General features: G+C 45.5%; 1 pseudogene; it reads left to right on the top strand.

The window, feature by feature from the left end:
• The first annotated feature begins 4412 nt into the window (after window positions 1-4412).
• LOC148542958 (protein kinase C delta type-like) lies at window positions 4413-20549 on the top strand (annotated as a pseudogene).
• The last annotated feature ends 587 nt before the right edge of the window (window positions 20550-21136 follow it).

The raw sequence follows: 21136 nt of genomic DNA, 5'->3' as shown, positions 1-21136 counted from the left end.
GGGCATTGTAGTAGGGGCACTACTACTGTGGGCATTGTGTATAAGGGGCACTACTGTGTGTCAGAATATAAATAAGGGACACTACTGTATGGTGTAATGTGAATCAGGGGTGCTATGTGCAGTAAAAACAAAAGAACATGTGTTCCTATCTCGGGGCACTCACAGAATCATACATTATATTGTTTATATCCAATCTTGATCTAAGACTTGAACTACATGATTCACACTGGTGACTGCTGGAACCTCAGCTACAGAATCTAGGGAGTGACACATTGCAATATATTGTGGTTACTGTAGAGATCAAAAATATATTAATTATACTAGTGACAGCTAATACCGCAGCTACAGATCTGAGGGAGAGACATATGATCACACAACGCAATTATAGCTCCCTTGATATCAATGTGTGTAAGCCAATATGGGGATAATTTTCAAAATGAAATGATGTTTATACGCATTGAGGTCTGTTTAAACATCAGCTGGGGATTTCAGTGAGAGACACTTAATACCAAAATCCTATATGTGTGTCCTATATAACATCGGTATCTATATACACATATTACTTTATGTAAATCCCAGAAACACAAATGTCTTACTGTATAACACGTGAAATTAATAAGGGATTATTTTGAGTGGTAATAATAATGCTAAAGAAACATTGTTCATATGCTGATACATAATTATTAAGTAGCGGCTACATAGAAAACCACTACAAACATAGGCCCTGATTCAGAGCCAGATGCTCTGACCAGAGCGCTCGCTCTGAATCAGGGCCCACCTCCATAATTATGGAGTGTCCTCCTGGACGCTCGTATAGCTGTGGGTCACCACCCACAGCCTATACGAGCGTGAAGGTTGTTGGTCGCGATGGTCTTGACCATCGCGACCATCGCCACTGCGAGCCGGAGCTTGCGGTTGAGTTTCTCAACCGCAAGGCCAGGAGTGATTTTGGCTCTATCAGAGCCAAAATCACTCCCACTGACATCACTAGTGATGTCAGTGGGCCGGCTTCTGACGGTAGGCGTTCCCTTGGGAACGCCCCTGTCTGGGAGGCACGCCCCCGGCACACCCACCAAAGGGGGCGTGCTCTCAATCAACATCGACAGCGCGCCCCCTTTGATCAGACACAACGAGCGAAGGAAAGTCCTTCGCTCGTCGCGTCTCGCGCATGCGCACGACGGAGCTCCCTCCGTCGTGCGCATGCGCAGTGCACACCATCGACCCACTTGCGAGCGGACAGCCGCTCGCGAGTGGGTCTGAATCAGGCCCATAAAGTTAGTTTAAAGTAACAACTCGTGGATTGTGTTTAGGGGAAAAATACTCTGACTCTGATACAATGCCTCATATGGGAATTTATGATAAACCAAGATCAAGATGGTTAATCCAACATACATAGTGTCACTTGATCAATAACTACAGGTTTTTCAGTGGATTAAAGATTGTTTCATTAATTGACCCACTGGTCTCCTGACATTGGAGGATTAATGTAGGACATATTATAGGATAATTTGGTACATTCTAGTACCCAGTTACCATGGTTTATTCTTAAATTGAATGATACATAGGACCCTATCCGTGGGACCATACATTAGTATATAGATAAGAATAAGGATAGGGTTTATACCATAATAATTACATATTGAAGACAATACACGTCAAATATTTTTCATATTCACCCCAATTTTTAATAGTTGTCATATTTCGTTTGCTTGAAAACATTTTCTTTTAACTTTTTATTGATACATAATAAAAGTAAAATTTTACACTCTATGGGCAATTTGCCTTTATTCTTTATCCCAGATCAAGATTGGATATAAATAATTTAATGTATTATTCTGTGAGTGCCCCGAGATAGGAACACATGTTCTTTTGTTTCTTTCAAGTTAATTCGGTTCCTGGGTGCACCCCTTCCATAATAATTTAGAGACAGGAATTACTAGGTGAGAGGGAAGGATTATATAGACAATTCAGAAATACAAGTCTGTGCAGATGCTATTCTTCTCTTGTTTGCACTATGGGCCTGATTCAGACCCGCTCGCAAGCGCTATGCGCTCGTGAGCGAGTCGATGTTAGGCCACTGCAAATGCGCACGCCAGAGCCGGCTCCAGCGGTCGCTCCGCCGCTCCGGGTCCCGCACCAAAAGGGGGTGGCTGTCAATTTTGATCGACAGCTCGCATCGTTTTGGTGGCGTGGGGGTGGCTTCACAAATGGAGGCGTTCCCATGCGAACGCCTGCTGTTTGTGGGTGGCCCCACTGACATCACCAGTGATGTCAGTGGGAGAGCTTCCGGCTCTATTAGAGCCAGAAGCTCTCTGGGGCTTACAGCCACGAGACCCTACCACAAGGGTCTCGTCGCAAGCACGATGGTCGCGATGGTCTTGACCACCGTGACCATCATCCTGGCCACTCGCAATAGCTGTGGGTGGTAACCCACAGCTATGCGAGCGGCCAGGATGCCGCTCCAAAAAAAAAGAAAACGCCCTGATTCAGAGCGAACACCTCCGTTTGGGGGCGGCCCCACTGACATCACGAGTGATGTCAGTGGGAGAGATTTCGGCTCTGTTTGAGCCATAATCTCTCTGGGGCTTTCGGCAAAGAGACCCTACCACAAGGGTCTCGTCGCAAGCCCGATGGTCTTGACCATCACGACCATCTTCCTGGCCGCTCGCTATAGCTGTGGGTGGTCACCCACAGCTATGCGAGTGGCCAGGAGGCCGTTCTAAAAAAAAAAAAATAGCCCGGCCCTGATTCAGAGCGAGCGCTCTGTCAGAGAGTCCGGCTCTGAATCAGGGCCTCTGTGTGGTGTAATGTGAATAAGATTGTGCTACTGTGTAGTGTAGTTTGAATTGGGGATGCTGTTGTGTGACCACACCTTTTTATTTTGAGACCTTTCCTTTAGCATGTCTCCCAACCATCCCTATTTTGGCGACATAGTGTCCCAGATGGGGGGGGGAAATGGTGAATAGATGTCATGAGCATGCATGCGGCATCTATTGACTGGAGAAAGGGACAGGGAGCATGCCCAGCAGCACCAAGAGCACTGGGCATGTACCCAGCATGATTGGAATTACGGGGCGGTGCTCGTGATTATGGCTTTTCCCATGAGACCACACCCCTTTCCTTTGTCTTGTGCACGCACCTTCGGCGTGTGCAAATTCCGCCAGGGGGTGCCAAAATGTATCTTCGCTTACCAAAAATATTAGACTCGGGCCAGCCCTGGGTGTAGCTTCAGGTGCAGTTATAGGGGCATATTTTCAGTGGGCTAGATGGAGTGGATGTGGCATTTGTGGCTGGGGGCATCGCTTCAAACAGCCATGCTGTGTGGTAAAATTAGTGTGCAGGGCTTTGGATTGTGTGGTGACGGGAACATTTTTTTTTTCTTGTCAACAGAGTCCATGGTGATCCTGTGGGCCTACTTTCATGGGGGGCCTGGAGCTGCAGCTCCACTCTCCCCATTGTTAATCAGGCTCTGTGTTTAAGAAGGCCATATGATGATGCAGAGAGTTGTGGTTCTGTGTTATACTGCAGAATGTTTTAGTATGACTTCATATTGGAGCTACAGTACATTGGCGTCGACAGTTAGGTGCAGGTGCACAGGTAGTGTGGGTTTTCCGTTGCAAATCCCCTTCTTCCAATCTTTGGGAACAGTGGCAGATTTGCAGTAGGCCATTAGGCACACAGTGGTGCTGCATGCTTGGGGCAGCACAACAGGCTGTGTCCTCCCACTTCTGCATCAGAGCAGTTGGGCATTTTTTTTAGACCTTTTTGTATCACTGTCCGTCATCTGATTTGGACGAGCCGGATATTTCATGAAAGGGTGTAGCTAGAGCCAGCAGTGATGCCATCATGATGTTTTTAAATTAAAAAAGGGGACAACACAAATTTTGATTTTGGAGGGGGGCGCTTAACACCCCCGCACCAGCCTAGTGTGTACTTACACTAAATTGCTGCATAAAGTTTGCCTCCCTCACCTGTGCAGAAAATGTGTCAGTGCCCTCTGCCAGTTCTCCTACCTGTGCTCAGATTACTCTTCAGAGAAACCCTCAGGATGTGCACAAGTGTCACAAATCTACATGCATATGGCATTAATAAATGCCACTATGCATTCGGTAAGTGTGCGGGATGTATCGCAATCAAAATGTGGTGCTTGATACATCCTGCACTAAATGCCATAGAAACACAATTACAGCCAGTGCAGGGAGCAGGTGGCTGGTCTCACGGCCACTGACATCACAGGGTTCCATGAGTGACAGTTGGTGGTGAGTGACTGGAGCTGAGCAGCCAGAAGATGGAGCCCAATCACAGAGAGCGAGGAGACCAAAAAGAGGAGGAGGAGAAGGAGGTGATGAGAGGTGAGAAGAGGAGGAGAGATCCTGTGGCATCCAGCCAGCTCCTGTATCCCATTGCAGAAGATGTCACAGAGTTGAATATTATTATCATCAATGAGCTTGGCGAGTATGAAGAGGTTACACCTGGTGGAGGAGAGGACAGGAGCAATGTCACCCCAGAGGGTCACCAGCGCAAAAGGGAGAAGACGAGTTCCCATCAGGCCGTGTCTGACAAGAAGAAGAGAAAGTGTCAGAGGAATGGAGAGACAGGACAGCGTAAGAAGAAGAAGGAGAAACATCATGAGGAGGATGCGCATGGGAAGAGGAAGAGATTACACCAGGATGTGGCCGAGGTCCAAGAGAAGAAGAAGGTCAGGAAGGATGGCGATTCCCCCCATGCATTGGACACACCAGGTACTGAGGGATACGTGGTTTTAACAGAAAAGGTTCCTCCATAATTTAGAACCTGCTCTCCTACTGCTACTAGTTATAGATCACACTGTAGCTGGTTATCTATCTCATTTTACTTAATATTTCCCTGGGCCACATTGTACTCACATAGAGGGAGGTATTGTGGCTGCCATCACTTGGATGAGGGATTGAAGCACATTGATTTAATGTGATTCAATGTCCCAATCATATTGGACTTAGAGGCCTGTAGGCTCTAACAGAGACATTTAACTTATTAAACTAAATCCAGCAGTAATTCTAAATTTTTGGATGGTTATACTTATATCTTAAAATGAACATAACCCCCTATTTTAATGATAATTTGTAAGTATGGTGTTCGCGTGTACCTTATCACTGATAGCTCCTCCTCCTCATTTTACCACAGAGCTAAAATGGTTATTTATACTGTAGTACAATATACAGTAACTTATATCACTCAGGTAGATGAAATTGACATTTCCTGTTTTACTTTGCATGATAAAACCCAGCAATACCAGTAATAATATATTGGGTAACAGCAGAATATCAGTGAACAACATGGAGAAAGGGAGTGTGGGCTGTATTATATGTATATTAGCGTCCTGATAATGTTTATTAATTGGGAGCACGTCGCACATCACAATGACAATTTATATGTTTCTGTAAGTTACTGTGAAATGGGGAGTTTTGTTTTTAGCTTTAAAATTATAGCACTACTAACCCTTAAATACAAAAACTATAGCTTTAACAAATGTATTGATTGTATATATGAATATATATATATATATATATATATATATATATATATGTTGTGTGTGTGTAAATGATATCAATCAAGAGCTTTTATAAAAGAAACTACTCCTATTTAGGGAGAGATGTATAATAGTACATAGACCCCATTATCTCTCTCCACTTTATCTCTCCAAGGTTTGATACATCTCCCCCTAAGTCTTAAATATTCTTTACAATAAGTCCTAAAATACAAGATCCCATAGGGCCCCTATGCCACAGCTGGTTACTGATTTGTATAATAATAACTATCTGACTCTTCATTTATATAAAGAAAAAAATAATAACCTATTGTTATGTTACCCCATTAGGAGGAAGCGGAGTCTCCTCATCCTGCCCTGGCAACAGAACCCCATTATCCATCAGGAGGTTCATTTTCCACAAAGAGCTCGGCCAGGGCAGCTTTGGGAAGGTAAGATTTGTGTTTTCTCTCTGGTTTGTCTTTATGTAACCATTATGTCTAACTATATATACACACAGCTATATTTACATATAACAAACCTGCCACCATGACATTGGGTACATAATGATGAGCGAGTACTTGAATAAGCGCAAGCAAGTTTAAACCCCTAGGGAAGTTGGGATTGTAGACCCTCACCTAGGGAAGCTAGGGTTAAAATTTTTAAGCAACTAGCCTATGGGGATAGATAGGGGAAGGCTTAGGATGGGGTTTGGAAGACATTTTGTGTTTTTTACTAGTTAGGATCGGCCTCTTTTCTCTTTGGTTCCCTCACGCCTACCCCAAACACAATTGGCATTTTTTCTTTTTCTTTGCTGGATGGGTTTGTCAATCTCTTTGCAGCGGGAAAGAATGGCAGTCCAGTGGGTATTGCGCTGCTGTATGGAGGTGTGCTCTCTACACCAATACATTAAACTAGTTTGACCTTCCCTACTGGGGGGCAGGGGCACTGGCTGACTGGCCGCCCCTGTTATGGTGTATTGGTGGGAGAGTTGGAGCCTTATAATTATATTGGTAACGGGCAATTGGCCTAGTTACACATGTCGTGGACATTAGTTTAGCTTAAGTCGTAATGTCACTGAGCAGCTTGCCGTTTCTTTCTGCCACCATACATTAGTTGATTGTTAACTTTAAATAAAATGGTTGACAAATTTTTATGGCATTTTACTTCGTCTGTGTCGTTATTTTAGTTCAGTTTATAATTTGTTTTTTTAGGTATCATGGTTAGTGTAGGGGTCATGCAATCTTACATCTGCCAATACGGAGTTTATAGTCATTTATAAAAGTTTGCTTCCAAATCCCATTTGTGTCTGTGTGAGCAGCCTATTTTTATCGATGTGAATAGTGAAAATGGTGTTTGCGAGGAGTGATATAGTTGTATTTTCTGCAGGAAGGACTTGGGCAGATTGGGGCCCCCGTACTGACATACTTGATGACATACCTATAGGATAAAGGTTCAACCAAACAGTATTTTAGGAGAATACAATTTAGTTGATGAAGGGGTAGTAGGTAGGCCGCTGAAGTGACACTGTTACATTTTCCACATGCCTATTGTCAGCTCTGTATAAGTAGCTGCACTACAGAGACAGTTCCAGGACAAGGAAGCGGCAGCACCTGGCAAGTCACTGCCCAGACCAATGGGTACATTTACATTATGTAATCTAGTACTATGGAGAAAAATAATGCAGTCATTGGTGTATATATAATGGGTGTAGGTCATACTTGCCTATTTTGACAAAGCATTTCAGGGAGATTGTGAAAGCAGCACCTATGAGCGCAGCGGTAAAGTGGACGTGTACTGTTACATCTGAGCAGCGTACCATAAAATTTACTTATATCCAAATGTAAACGAACATAAAAGCAGTCGGTAAGATCTACTTATTGACGAAAACACACTAATACTTTTCAGAAAATTCATGTAGCCATAGGGATCATTGTACCTTATAATAACCAATGCAGGGAAATGATACTAATGATCACATTTGAATGTTTTTTAATATAACAGCTATATAATGGGGGTAAGGTGCAATCAGGGAGATTGCTAGACTTTTCAGGGGGAAAGGGAGATTACTACTATTTCAGGGAGTCTCCCTAACAATGAGGGAGAGTTGGCAAGTATGGTATAGGGTGTACAGTGCACACAGGGCCTTAGCTACAGAGAGACCCATGCCGCACACCCATATAATTATACTTACCTCTGCGGAGTCCTACATCGGCTGACGCTGCATAAAGGAGTCACAGAGAAAATGGCGCGGTGGCACAAAGCCAGAGTCTACTGCACTGCCGGAGAGGAGGGGGCCGTATAGAGGCTGCACAAGGGCCCCTCCTGTTTATACTGTCCCTGAATATATTTACTTATTATTATAGAATACAATTAAATCCTATATGTGCATGATATTGTGAAAATAATTCTGTGCACATTAAACAAAAATGCCTATCATATACAGCTCCCAGTCATGCACATACAGTCCCAGCCCCAAACCTATGGCGTTGTCTGGTTAGCATGTGTACCAAATGCTGCCATAAAGCATACAGAGATCAACATTGGTGGGGATTGGATCAGGACAGGGGATATCACATCACGGATTTGGTGTGTCTACGTCATGGATGGGTGCATATAAAGCACTAGGCTGCACCTTATCCCCATCTGTTCTCCCTACTATCTATCATTCACTTCCCCGAGCACCAGTGGCAGGTGTGTGCAGCACCCATTCACCACTACTGTATAGAAAAGCAGTGACTAGACCTCCCCAAATGCTCAGCAACTGAGACAATGCAATGCAATCTAGACTAACATATTTTACTTTATTCATTACATATATTACATCCTTACCTTACCTCCTGACACAGTATATTATCTTTACTCAATGTATGATCCATACCTCATAGAGTATTTGTTATATATATATATATATATATATATATCGCTCCTCCTGATTCTCTAATGCCTCTCTGTCCTGCACAGGTGATACTGGCATCTGACACCGTGACCAGGAGACAGCTTGCAGTGAAGGTCATCAGGAAGAGGGAGGTGCTGCAAGAGGACGTTGTGAGAGAGGTGCTGGTGGAGCGAGAGGCCCTGCACGACGTCTCTGGATCGGCCTTTGTCATCCGAGGGCTTTTTGCCTTCCAGACTGAGGTACTTTCAGGAATATTTCTATATACTTCTTGGTCTGGGAAATGGTGATGCTGTTCCTGATTTTCTCATTAATTGTCACATCCAGACACTGAGCTATGTGCTATCTGTAGATGCTGATAAGTGGGAACATTAATATATTGTATTATATTGGACTTGTGTCTGTCTACTGACAGGAGCTTCTCTTTCTGGGGATGGAGTTTGCCTATGGAGGAGACCTGTTTGACCTTCTGGAGAGAAGAGGGTCCTTGGACCTACACACGGCAACGTAAGAGCTGTAAATGGGGTGAAAGAAGACTGAATAGATGAGGGTCTGACTCACATAATGATATATAGAAGGTCCAGGGCTACAGAGCTTGGTGGATGCAATTTCTGATGTGTCCTTGGCAGCTGGGTCAGTTATCACCCATCCTGGAACATTGGGCCTGACTCAGAGGTGTTGGGAGTTACATTTGTTATTGTGATTTGTGGTTTGGGTACGTGGCTGTGATAATATGCAAATTCTATTTTCTGCCTTCCCCTTGTGCACCAGCGTGTGACAGAGAGTAAATGTGCTGAGACGCCCACTTATAGTGTTTGTGGACAGTGTAACTGCATCAGTAGTTCTGAGCCTTCTACCATCGCACTCACCATCGGCACTCGCAGGAGTCTATGGCCTACTCAATGTTTTCTTCTCATATTTCCTACACATGGCCCCTGTGGCTGTGGATGTACATTTGGGAACACAGCTGTGGTCACTGACATGCCCATGTCACTCCCATATCACACCATAAGATACCTTAAATTTTTTTTACAAACACTTCCGGCCGTCACCCATTCACCGACCCCGGAAACCCCCATGGTTGTGCGCCACCGACTCTACTGCCAGCATCTCCATACAGAACAGCGGTGAACGCATGCGCCATACGGGTTTTTTAGGACTTTCTGCACAAGTTCAGCAGCAAATAATCGCTCATCTACGCAAACATCAGCATGTGTCCACCTGTGAAGTAGGATATACGCCAGTGTGGTAACATAATATACATAAAATGTACACATCACATTCTTCTCATAGTCATGCATGAGAGGCCCAACTGGCAGTGGTGTGTGCCCTGATATCCTCATGTCAGCATTACCACTCTGCACTGACTGTTACATAAGCCTATTCTTCCTTCTGATGGTCAGACACAACCAGGTTAGATCTGAATATGGGCTATCACATAAGACAAATACGCCTCCTGAGCAGTTGGTGTCAGCTGTTACCAGCAGATGTTACCTATGGGTGCAGGGCTGCACCCCCCCAGTAAAGATCTGCCACCACCAGTGAGCCCCAGTGACTGCAGTAGCTTCCGATTGGAAGCAGTGTCTGCTAATCACATGCTGGAAGGAAGTCTGGACAGTGATTGGCAGATAGTGCTTCCAATGGTAAGCCACTACTCAGCCTTTATGCCAGCTCTGAGGCTTCCATGGGCTGCAGCTGATGCAGTCCCTAGAAGCCGGGGGCTTGTGCACATGCCTTATTTTTTTTTCTTCCCCTACATCACGGTGCTGCTCAGGTGGGCAGGGGAGTGACAGTCCCCCTCAAGACAACTGGTAGGAGCCACCACTGGTTACCAGTGTTTTATGTGTTTATGTAGTGAGTCTAGTTACATAAGAAAAAATACAGGTGTTATTCTGTAAGTAAACTCTTTCTGAGGTTGTTACATATGTTCCCTTTCTTTCTCTACCAGTTTCTATGCGGCTGAAATGGTTTGCGGATTGGAACATCTGCACTTTAAGGGCTTCATCCATCGGTAAGTACATTTCTTTTCTCATTGTAGTAGATAATTGTTCTCAATTCTGCCATTTTTATTATATTTCTTTGTACACTTGTGTCACATTTACAATGGCGAGTACAGTAGACTGACCATACACGGATAGGGCCTGGTGCTGAGATGGATGAAAATCTCCCGTATGTTGCTCTCTAAGGGGCCAATTGTACAACTCACGATTTGTGTATACTTTATTACTGAGCAATTCAGTATAGCTCCTGTGCACGGACAGCTGCTGTGAAAATCAGTTTTTCCCATGATCCCTAACACTGATATAGAGGTAGATGTTACTTATTGGTAACAAGTGCTTATTCTTCTCTGTATCAGCCCAATAACCCCTTTTATTCCTCTATGTTATATTGGTTAAAAATAATCTTACGCATCTATTGATAATGAGTTTGGGAAACACTGTGTAGTATCTATGTTTACATATGGGGACATTTATTAAACACTATACATTAATAAAGCAATAAAGTTGATGGGAGGAGAGGGACCGGGTTGGAGAAGAGAGGAGAGAGTTAGGAGACAGTAATGGAGTGATGGACAAAGAAAGGATTGTTGCTAATTGGTGGCTGGTCTCACAGGAGGGTCCAGTCACCATGAAGCACATAAATGGCAGGGACAGCCACTGCACCAATAATCCTGAATCAAGGTAACCAGATCCCAGGTCTCTTATAGGCACAGGTCTCTCTACAGCTCCAAAACTGGGGCCCCACTTGAAACAAGCGAGGGCCTCAACAGATTATAAAAATAGAAGAAAACACTAACGGGTGATCTAGCCTTGTACTGCACAGAGGTTTCACCTGCCCCCGGTCAGTCTGACGCTGCATCCGACACACTCTCTCTAATTCCAAGCCACAGGGGCACCTGTCAGAAGTCCACTACATCGGTGGGACTTCCAGGGAATGGACTCCCACTAAAGCAGTGTTTTACTAACATACTGGATTTACAAAATGGATTGATGGGAAAACCCTTAAAGTGCTTTATCGCATATTGAAAGTAGGGATGTGCAGGCTCGGATAGGTTCGAGTTTGCACGTTGAGTTCGGATTTTTCCCTCAAAAAAAACGGAACTCAGAAAGAGGCTAAACGTCATCTTACATGGACGAACATCATCATTCCTGGACTTTTGTCCAGGAATGATGATGTTCGTCCATGTAAGATGACGTTTAGCCTCTTTCTGAGTTCTGTTTTTTTGGAGGGAAAAATCCGAACTCAACGTGCAAACTCGAACCTATCCGAGCCTGCACATCCCTAATTGAAAGATGTAATTGCAAGTTATATCATGTGATTGTCCATCTTAACAGCGTATTCTACTGAGAGAATCAATACTATATGTTGATTTAAATAGTTGTAGGACAGAAAAAAAATGTAGAATCTTCCTTTTCAGAGACATCAAACCAGAGAACATCCTCATCGATGGTGCAGGCCATATTAAAATTGCAGATCTGGGCCTTGCATTAAACAACATGCATGGAGGTCTGGTCGCCTTTGGCTATGCAGGGACACCAGGCTATATTGCCCCCGAGGTGAGTTATAGAGGATGTCTTATATGGTAATATTTATGCTAAATAGCAAGTACACTTCTACAGATAGTAATCATGTCTTACTCTGGGTGACCTAACCACAGTTATAGTCTATCAATGCAACATATCTCAGCTATTTACCTTGCTAATATATACACAATAATGTAACACAAAATTGAGGTGCAGTCTACTTCTTTATTTTTATATAATGATAGAGAGAAAGAGAGACAGAGGGAGCGTCAGACTTTTTGGTTTTCAAGTGACCAGCAAAAAGCTGTGTAACATGTGGTATTGTATAATGTAAAAGGGCTGCAGGTAATTCATCACCATGGAGAATATCGCTGATCAGAATGTGAGCAGTGTAATGACATCACAGGTGTAATGTTATGTCACACGTTCTGACTATGGGTATTCTCACTGTGGATGAATCATACATAACCCATGTAATATAAAAAGGTCTAATAATTCCCCAAACTTACAATAATATATGAGAAAAACACAGAAAGCAAGTTATAATGAGCCACCTGCCGTATAGCCCTAGAGCCGTGTGTCATATTCCAGGGTGGTATGACCAGGGCACTATCTATGTTCTCTCTGTGTTTGTCAGGGTTTCCTACATGTGCTCCCATTTTACCCTACCTGTCAAACCGTAACGCAGGTGTCCTAAGTGGAGCTCAGGGAGGACAGAAACCTCCCGTGGAGCAGAAGGGCATATTGGTAGCTTAATGTTAGTGTATAAGGCTATGAAGACTGGGGGAGAGTGTAATGAGTGTGATAGGGAATTCTTTTAGTGGGTAATGACACAGGAGTCTCATAGAGGTGGTTCTTACAGGTGAGATGAGGCAGATGTCAGAAGGATATGTAAGAGGCCATGAGGGGGAGTATTTCATTAAGCGGTTTGAGATGTATAAAGGGTTGAGGTGTACAGGGATTGTATGATGTTGAGGGTGAGTAGTTAGAATTGGGTTCTGAAGAATATAGCTAGCCATAGTAGGAATATGCAGAGTGGTGGAGTGTCAGAAGATATAAATCAGTTTTGCAGCAGCATCAGCATTCAGGATGGATTGAAGCAAGAATAGATGGGTGATTTTTGTACTCACATTATATACCTTTCTCAAAATTCGTTGGTGTACACAGGAACCATGGGGTAATGAGCTTGGACACTTCTGAGCTCCACTCCCTATATATCTCTTAGCCAGTAGCAATTATTTTGATTACCCAACTCTAGTATAGTAGAGAGTGGGCGTCATGCATCAACACCAAAAATGTGGTCAAACCTCCGCAAATGCCTATTTGGAGGTTTGACCACATTCCCCATATGCACCAAGTTCCAGAAAGCTAAACTCGGACCCGATAAGTAACGCCATCCAGGGGTTAAAGTGGCCGGGACATGTGTTCCATCACTTCTATTTGGAGATGGAACCAGTTCCGCCTCCTCTGACCCACCTTAGCCTGGTGCCACAGGGAGGCTCCATTTGCCGGCTGAGATTTTGTTGCCAGTGGGCATCCGTCTCCCTCCCTGCAGCACCAGCGGCAGCCATAGGCTGGAGCTCACTCTTGAGCTCCAGCTTCCGGCTCCACTCCTCCCACGGGCACTATGGCAGAGACGTCATGACGTCTCTCCCATAGTTCAGGGGACTCGGAGCAGCCAGGCGGACCAGGGGCACGCAAGAGCGGGGCTTAAGGTAAGTAATTTTTTTTTTCATGTAGGGGGCACTGAATAAGGGGCACTATCACTGTGGCCACTGCATTAGGGGCACCACTACTGGGGGCACTGCATAAGGGGCACCACTCCTGGGGGCACCACTACTGGGGGTGCTGCATAAGGGGCACCACTATTGGAGGCACTGAATAAGGGGCACTATCACTGTGGCCACTGCATTAGGGGCACCACTACTGGGGGCACTGCATCAGGGGCACCAATACAATGGCCATTGCATTTGTGTTAGGGGCACTACTGCTGTGGGCATTATGCGTAATGGGCACTACTGCTGTGGGCATTGTATAAGGGGCACTACTACTGTGGGTATTGTGTATATGGGACACAAATGTGGATATTGTGTAAAGGGGGCACTGCTGTGTATCATACATGAATAAAGGACACTACTATGTGGTGTAATGTGAATCAGGGGTGCTACTGTATGGTGTAAATTGAAAAGGGAATACTATTGTGCGACCACTCCCCTTTTTTGAGCCACACCCCTTTTTCGGGGAGCACCTACGGCGCGCACTGTCCTTTCGAAAAAAAAAAAAAAGGCGCCAAGGGGGGTGAGTTTCACCACTTCTCTAGGACCACTTTAAGCACTGACGGCATCTATAGTATGAACTTGGTATGAACTTAGACCCTGATTCAGAGTCTGTCGCTCTGACAGAGTGCTCGCTCTGAATCAGGGCCGGTCTACTTCTTTTTTTTTTAGAACGATCTCCTGGCCGCTCGCATAGCTGTGGGTGGCCACCCACAGCTATAGCGAGCGGCCAGGAAGATGGTCGTGATGGTCAAGACCATCGCGACCATCGGGCTTGCGACGAGACCCTTGTGGTAGGGTCTTGTTGCCACAAGCCCCAGAGAGATTTCGGCTCTAACGGAGCCGAAATCTCTCCCACTGACATCACTCGTGATGTCAGTGGGGCCGCCCCCAAACGGAGGCGTTCACATGGGAACGCCTCCATTTGGGCAGCCACTCCCCCGCCCGCCCACAAAATGGGGCGAGCTGTCACTCAACATCGACAGCTCGCCCCCTTTGTTGCGAGACCCGGAACGACGGAGTGCCCGTCGCTATCGACCCGGTTGCGAGCGCACAGCACTTGCGACCGGGTCTGAATCAGGCCCTTATACCCTTGTATCTGAAATTGGTAAAGTGAAAAGTGAAAGCTAATGCTATTACTTTACTTCTTGGTTCTGACTCTCCATTCGTGCAAAGCAAAGGAGGGATCAGAAGTTTATTTTCCAGGCAGGCTTCCCCCAAAGGGGAAAGAATGCTATCACCGTCTTCAGAAGGCCTTAGCTAATGGATATAATCAGCAGGGCCGTAGCTAATGTAGTGCGGCCAGTGCCATCACACAGGGCACCACAGGTCAGGGGGCACTGTTTGGGCCTGTCAAATTTCTGTTTATTATCACTCTTGCTTGTAGCTTCCTCTTATTTCCTCCCAAGCAGCTCCTGGACTTTCCTATCTCTTCCCTGGCCCTTCCCCATGAAGCTATTGCCCTTGTTTGAGTGCATTATGTCCCTTTGAAAAATGTGGGGGGCGGCAATGCTCTTTCTGGCACAGGGCACCAAAATGTCTTGTTACGGCTCTTATGATCAGTCAAAGACATGAGGATGCCTGATTCAGTTGCTCATTTTTACAACATTGTTCAAAAGGTGTGATATTTAATTGTGGCCTAAATAGAAAACAGCCATTTCTGCATGTCTTAAGGCAGGGATGGGGAACCTCAGGCTCAGGGGCCATATAAGGCCCGCAGAATCAAATGGTCTGGCCCTCTGAGCTTTTTTCTGCTAGCCTCATCTGGCTAGCAGGGTGCCTAGAATGGCACCTTGCCGCCAGAATCTATGCAGTTGTACCGCCTGGAGCGGTAGGAGTCCTTAGGACACTTCAGACGGTCACATTGTTGCCCTTACAACTCCCCGGAGCATCCTTGGGATGCTCCGGGCATTGCTGTAATCACCGGCAATTGTGGCCCCACCCCTTGTGACATCACATGGAGGGGGCGTGGCCTGCACCAGGCCCGTGAATAATGTTATATACATCAAAATGGCCCTCGGCAGACAAAAGGATTCCCACCCCTGTCTTAAGGACAGAGGGCCTGATTCAGAGGTGACCGCAATCTTCACAATTGTGTCTTTGTATCCAGTGGTACTGCACCATTAGAGGCCACTATCGGATGCACTATTTAAACTTGCACCAGTCCTATGCTAGGTGCAGATCATCTGCCTGAGTATGGACTCCAATGTGAGCGATTCAGCATCTCTGTATGCAGCCACTTTTAGCAACACATCCGTGTCACTCCAATAACACACCCATACCACTCCTAGCAGAGATAGATCCCAGGTGTAGGTTGGAGGTCGCACCTTCGGCAATCTGCTGGGTCCAAGTGCACGGCAGCTGTCTGGCTCCGACACAGTCTGGGCCGCAGATCACTTTGGTGATCCGATAGGCAAGGCAACATGAGCAATCCCATGTGAGAGTGATGACTGGGGCACCTCCAAGCCGGTCGGCCCAGTGGGAACTGTCCCATGTTCCCGGTCGGCCAATGCACCCTAGGATTCCCCCAAGGAAATATTACTCTTACACCAATATATGGGATCTTAGTACAGTGTTTACTATTCAGACATATATATTTACATTATAGAGAATAGCCTTTAGTATGTAGTAAATTAAATCTTCATTTTGGCAGATGGAAGATTTCCTTGGGTACAACAGTGCGGCAGACTGGTTTTCCTTTGGAATCGTACTGTTCCAAATGCTAACTGGAGAATCCCCGTTCCTGTGCAGGCTGCTTGACCTCCCGAGCTTTTCATTACATCCTGATGCGCAAGACATCATTGAAAAGGTGAGTGTGAGTAAGTGCTGAATATGCTGCTCAGGTTGCAAGATCACTCATTTAATATGAGAAACAGGAAATGTAAGTGATAAATATAAATATAAACCTTTACAAAGAGTAACACCCTGTGGGCCTGATTCAGAGCAGCTTGCTCTGACAGAGCGCTCGCTCTGAATCAGGGCTGGGCTTTTTTTTTTTTTTTTCTGGAGCGGCCTCTTAGCCGCTCGCATAGCTGTGGGTGACCACCCACAGCTATTGCGAGCGGCCAGGATGATGGTCGCGATGGTCAAGACCATCGCGACCATCGGGCTTGTGACGAGACATGCAGACAGGGTAGGCAAGGGAGGCAGAGCCTTCCCTGTCATTCTCCTGAGATTTGATATAAAATGATTAGAATAACACAAAGAAGATATTTATAAATTTGAAACGTCTTCTTTGTTTATTGTAATCATTTTTATAGTTAACACTCACCAGCTTTGTGGCACTCCCTGGAACTGCAACAGCTCAGCCTCGCTTATGTATAGTTAGACATTGCTTGCAGAGCTGGGGGTGGGGCCACACCACGGGCAGTAAGCTGCACAGAAAGAGAGCTAATAGAGGAATGCCTCTGAGTGTGGGGAGTGTGCCTTGAGCACTGATAGACACCTTGGATGTGTTATGTTACCAGGAAGAGCTCAGTCAGCAGCAGCAAGAGAAGATTGGAGAATCAATGGTAACTGAAATTTAGTGTAGTGAGGGTAGAGTTACAGTGAGTAGGGGGTGAGACAGGCCTACTGCACTCAGATCCATCTCCATGTGTGCCTCCCCAGCCATTGACCTCACTGCACATCACTGCTGGCTACTCATACATACATCAGGGCCGTAACTCTCGCTGACCAGGTGAACAACAACAATCCACGCTGAGTGTACTCTCCCTAACACACACTACCCCTATACTCCTAAACAAGGCATTTACACCAACAATGCAGTTATACGTTTTCTGGGCCATTCATCAAAAAGGTAATTCACAAGATATCACAGATATATCCTGCTTACCTTTCTCTCCTGGAATTGCCCGCTGTCCCCATACACTAGTATGGGGACAGAATTCATCAAGCTCCAAAAATACAATATTTTCAAAGCTTGACTGTGGGAGCATTCGCCATCTTTAGATGGTGTTTGATCCCGCATCCTGCTCCTTCGCTATGGGAAGGAGTCCCGGGTTGCGAAGGGGATCTTTTCAGATCCTAGTGTCTGCCTATCAATGGACATGAACAATACCTAAAGGGGGGTAATGCCCTCTGCAGCCTTGTACCGAATGGCTGCCTATCAATTATGGTAAATCAATATCTATGGTCTGGCTGTCCTAAGGTCTGTTGCCTCCATAACAGGGCCAATACTAATATGACGCAAGGCCTAATGCCATTGGTTGCTCTGGCCTTTTGCCAATCTTTGCAGGAGGCAGATATATGTTTCCTACAGGACCTAATGCCTTCTGCACATCACGCCTACTGCCTGCCCAATAAGGGCCATCAATAATGCTACTGGGTCTAATACCCTTCTTATACCTTTCCAGGTCTAGTGCCTGCCTATTCACTGAGCTGTGGCTTTTTCCACAACCCTAGGGGTTCTAATGCCTTCCCTAACTTTCACTTCATGAGCAGTTGTCAGTACTGCACCAGGGCTTTCGACAGCTTCACCAACCCCTCTTATGAGCATCAGCTCTGTTGTACTCACCTAGGGTGTCCTGTTTGTAACTCTTGGTTATGAGCACTGTCCTCCAGAACTTTCGGCATCTCATTCCCGAGTCTTCAATCTTTGGGAGCTCTTCCATGCTCCCTCTCTGCCCCTGGAGTCCCCTACAGCACCTGCACTGGCTAATAAAAGCAAGCTCCAGGGGGCAGGGCAATGAAGTGGCACACAGCAACCACCTTAGATAAATGATGCGGCTAGCCGTGATTGGCTCACTTTGGGTGCAATTTCCTAATTGGCCTGCTGTGATTGGCCTGAATCCTCACTGATTCATACCCTTCGCCATTCTCCACTTGTCTGTTTCAGGCAGACCCGTAACTAGACTTTTTGGTGCCCTGTGCCAGAGAGAGCATTAGCGCCCCCCCCCCCCCCCCGCTATTTTTAAATAGGTACATAAGCTAGTGCTCCTAAAAAAGAGCCATGCCTCATGGGGAAGGGATAGGGGAGGCCAGGAGATGCTGGGGATAAAAGAAGAGGAAGCTATAAGTGAGAATGATAATAAACAGGAAAATTGAGAGGCCCCAAAAAGTGCCCCCTACCCTGCGGTGCCCTGTGTAATGGCACTGGTCGCACCACCCTAGTTAGGGTCCTGCCTCTAGGATCCAGACCCACTGCCATGCCTGAGTCTGCCACTGTTCCCCGGCACTTTGGTATCCAGTATCTTTCCAGATCCAGGCTTACGGCTGCATCCGGGACACCAGCTGGACCCAGTTACACTGTCATATATATGTCTCCTCATACACCTAGCCTCATTACAACATACTGTACGGTACTTTTTCTTTTAGTTTTGCTTCTTATTCATATTACAGATACAGTGAATCAGCACTTAAAGTGTACTAAAGACGCTGGACTCACACACGATGTACATATGTTACATATCAAATTGATCAGTGTAATCTAGAAAAGTAGTTTTGCAGTTTCCAGTTGATTTATTTGTGATTAAGATGCATATTTTGAGGGAAGAATACGCTGAGAGGGGCTGTTTGGCATGTCTGAGGCCACAGTGTATGACAACACATCTGTATATCGTATAAAACACAGACATCATATACATATTTTTGACAATTTCTGTCACATGTGAAAAATTATTTGGCCTATTTATTACCTGTCATACATTTATTCTTGAACTAATCTGATGTGGCTAAATGCAGCTTGTCTCATCTTATAAGTTAATAATAATTACTGTAACAATCTATCTAGATATATGGATCACAATTTAATTTGCAGCTCAGCTGTTACATAGTAATGGTCTTGTTGCTCTTTCCAGCTTGTGTGTGAAGATCCTGATGAACGTTTGGGTGCGGATGGTGTAATAAGATACCATCCCTTCTTCTGGAGTACGGATTGGGAGAGGCTGGAAGCCCTTCAGATACCACCCCCATTCGTACCCAGCAAAGTAAGTGCACAGATATTGGGCCCCGGTTCACCCTATGGTTTGCGTACAGCTCCGATGGCAGGTAATATGCACATGTGCAGAACGGGTCCTACATCATTACATGCAGTGCACCCTAAGCTGCAGCCTGATTGACAGGCTGTGGCCATTTGGGGGCAGGGAGGGGGTGGCACCGGGCAGAATTATTGAAAACAGGAGCATGTTGCCCCTGTTTTATGGAAGTGCCGAGGCCAGTGTCTGTCTCTTCAGATTTACTGGCCCGGCTACGGATGTAAGACAGCCATTCTGTAACCTGAGGGTTACTCAGATGGCCGATGTTCTCCAAAGTGATCCGATGCTGTATCCTCATAGGCAGTATCGGATCACAGAAGCCAGCAGGAGGTCTATTTGCACAAGTCACCTCCTGCAGTGTCCAAAGATGCAGCTGCTGTGTGTCCTGCGCACACCTCTGCATCAGTCCCATTGTGTATAATGTCAGAGATTCTTGTATTGTTTGTGTCTGACATATAAAGGTGTTTTCTCTGACTCTTTATATGAATAGATGTCTCCTATTTCTTCTCTCTGCAGCCATCTGAGAAGTCACTGCCGCACCTGACGTTAGACCATCTCCTGTCAAGTGTAACATCAGCCTGTGACCCAATAAGTTCTTTCCACCAGGAACTATTCCGGGGATTTTCTTTTGACACCAGCATGTAGCTGTCCTGCTGCCATACACCACCTGGCACCCCTTCATTGCCCTGCTGCAATTAGGTATGGCATAACATCGCCCATCGGTTCTCTGAGGCCCCCGCAAACCAGAATGTTTACCATCTAGCATTCCCCCACAATGAAGGTAAGATCTTCTATCCTGTCACTATCCCTTATTATTCTCTGATAACACCAAATTTATCCTCTTTTCTCTATCACCCTGTGGGGACACTGGACCAGGGACATCCCAATAATACCCCTATGGGTGGGTGAGGTTGCTAGTTGCAGTATCTGTAGAGTAGAATTTTATGTTTTAGATGTAGACAAATGTGTCATTCCCATGCTTGCCCCAGCCCGAATAGTGTAGTAGTGTAAGGATATCATAGTAATAGTGTAGGGATAGTATAATAATTATATAGTGATAGCATAGTAACAGTGTAGGGATAGTGTAAGAATAGCATAGGGATAGAATAGTAATAGTGTAAGGAATGGATAGCATAGTAACAGTGTAGGGATAGTGTAATAATAGCATAGGGATAGTATAGTAACAATGTAGTTATACACAGTGTAGGAATAGTGTAGTTATACTGGTTAGTCATAAGGATAGGTTAGTCATATAGCTATATAATGGAGGGCATTTTTACACTGTTGCACACTGCCCCTCTCCCCCCCCCCCCCAACCTCACCAGCCCCAACCTCAAAAAGAGCAATCTAGTACTTTCCTGCAGGAGAGTTATAGAAGAAATGCACCTAGATCTGCATATCTAAGGCGTGTGATTGGCCGGCTATTGAGGGGCTAGGCGGAGGCCGGAATTTTAATTAAA

The sequence above is a fragment of the Taudactylus pleione genome, unplaced genomic scaffold (assembly GCF_031769625.1).
Source record: "Taudactylus pleione unplaced genomic scaffold, aTauple2 ptg000007l, whole genome shotgun sequence".
Lineage (NCBI taxonomy): Eukaryota > Metazoa > Chordata > Amphibia > Anura > Myobatrachidae > Taudactylus > Taudactylus pleione.
This window is presented reverse-complemented; position numbering and strand designations above follow the sequence as displayed.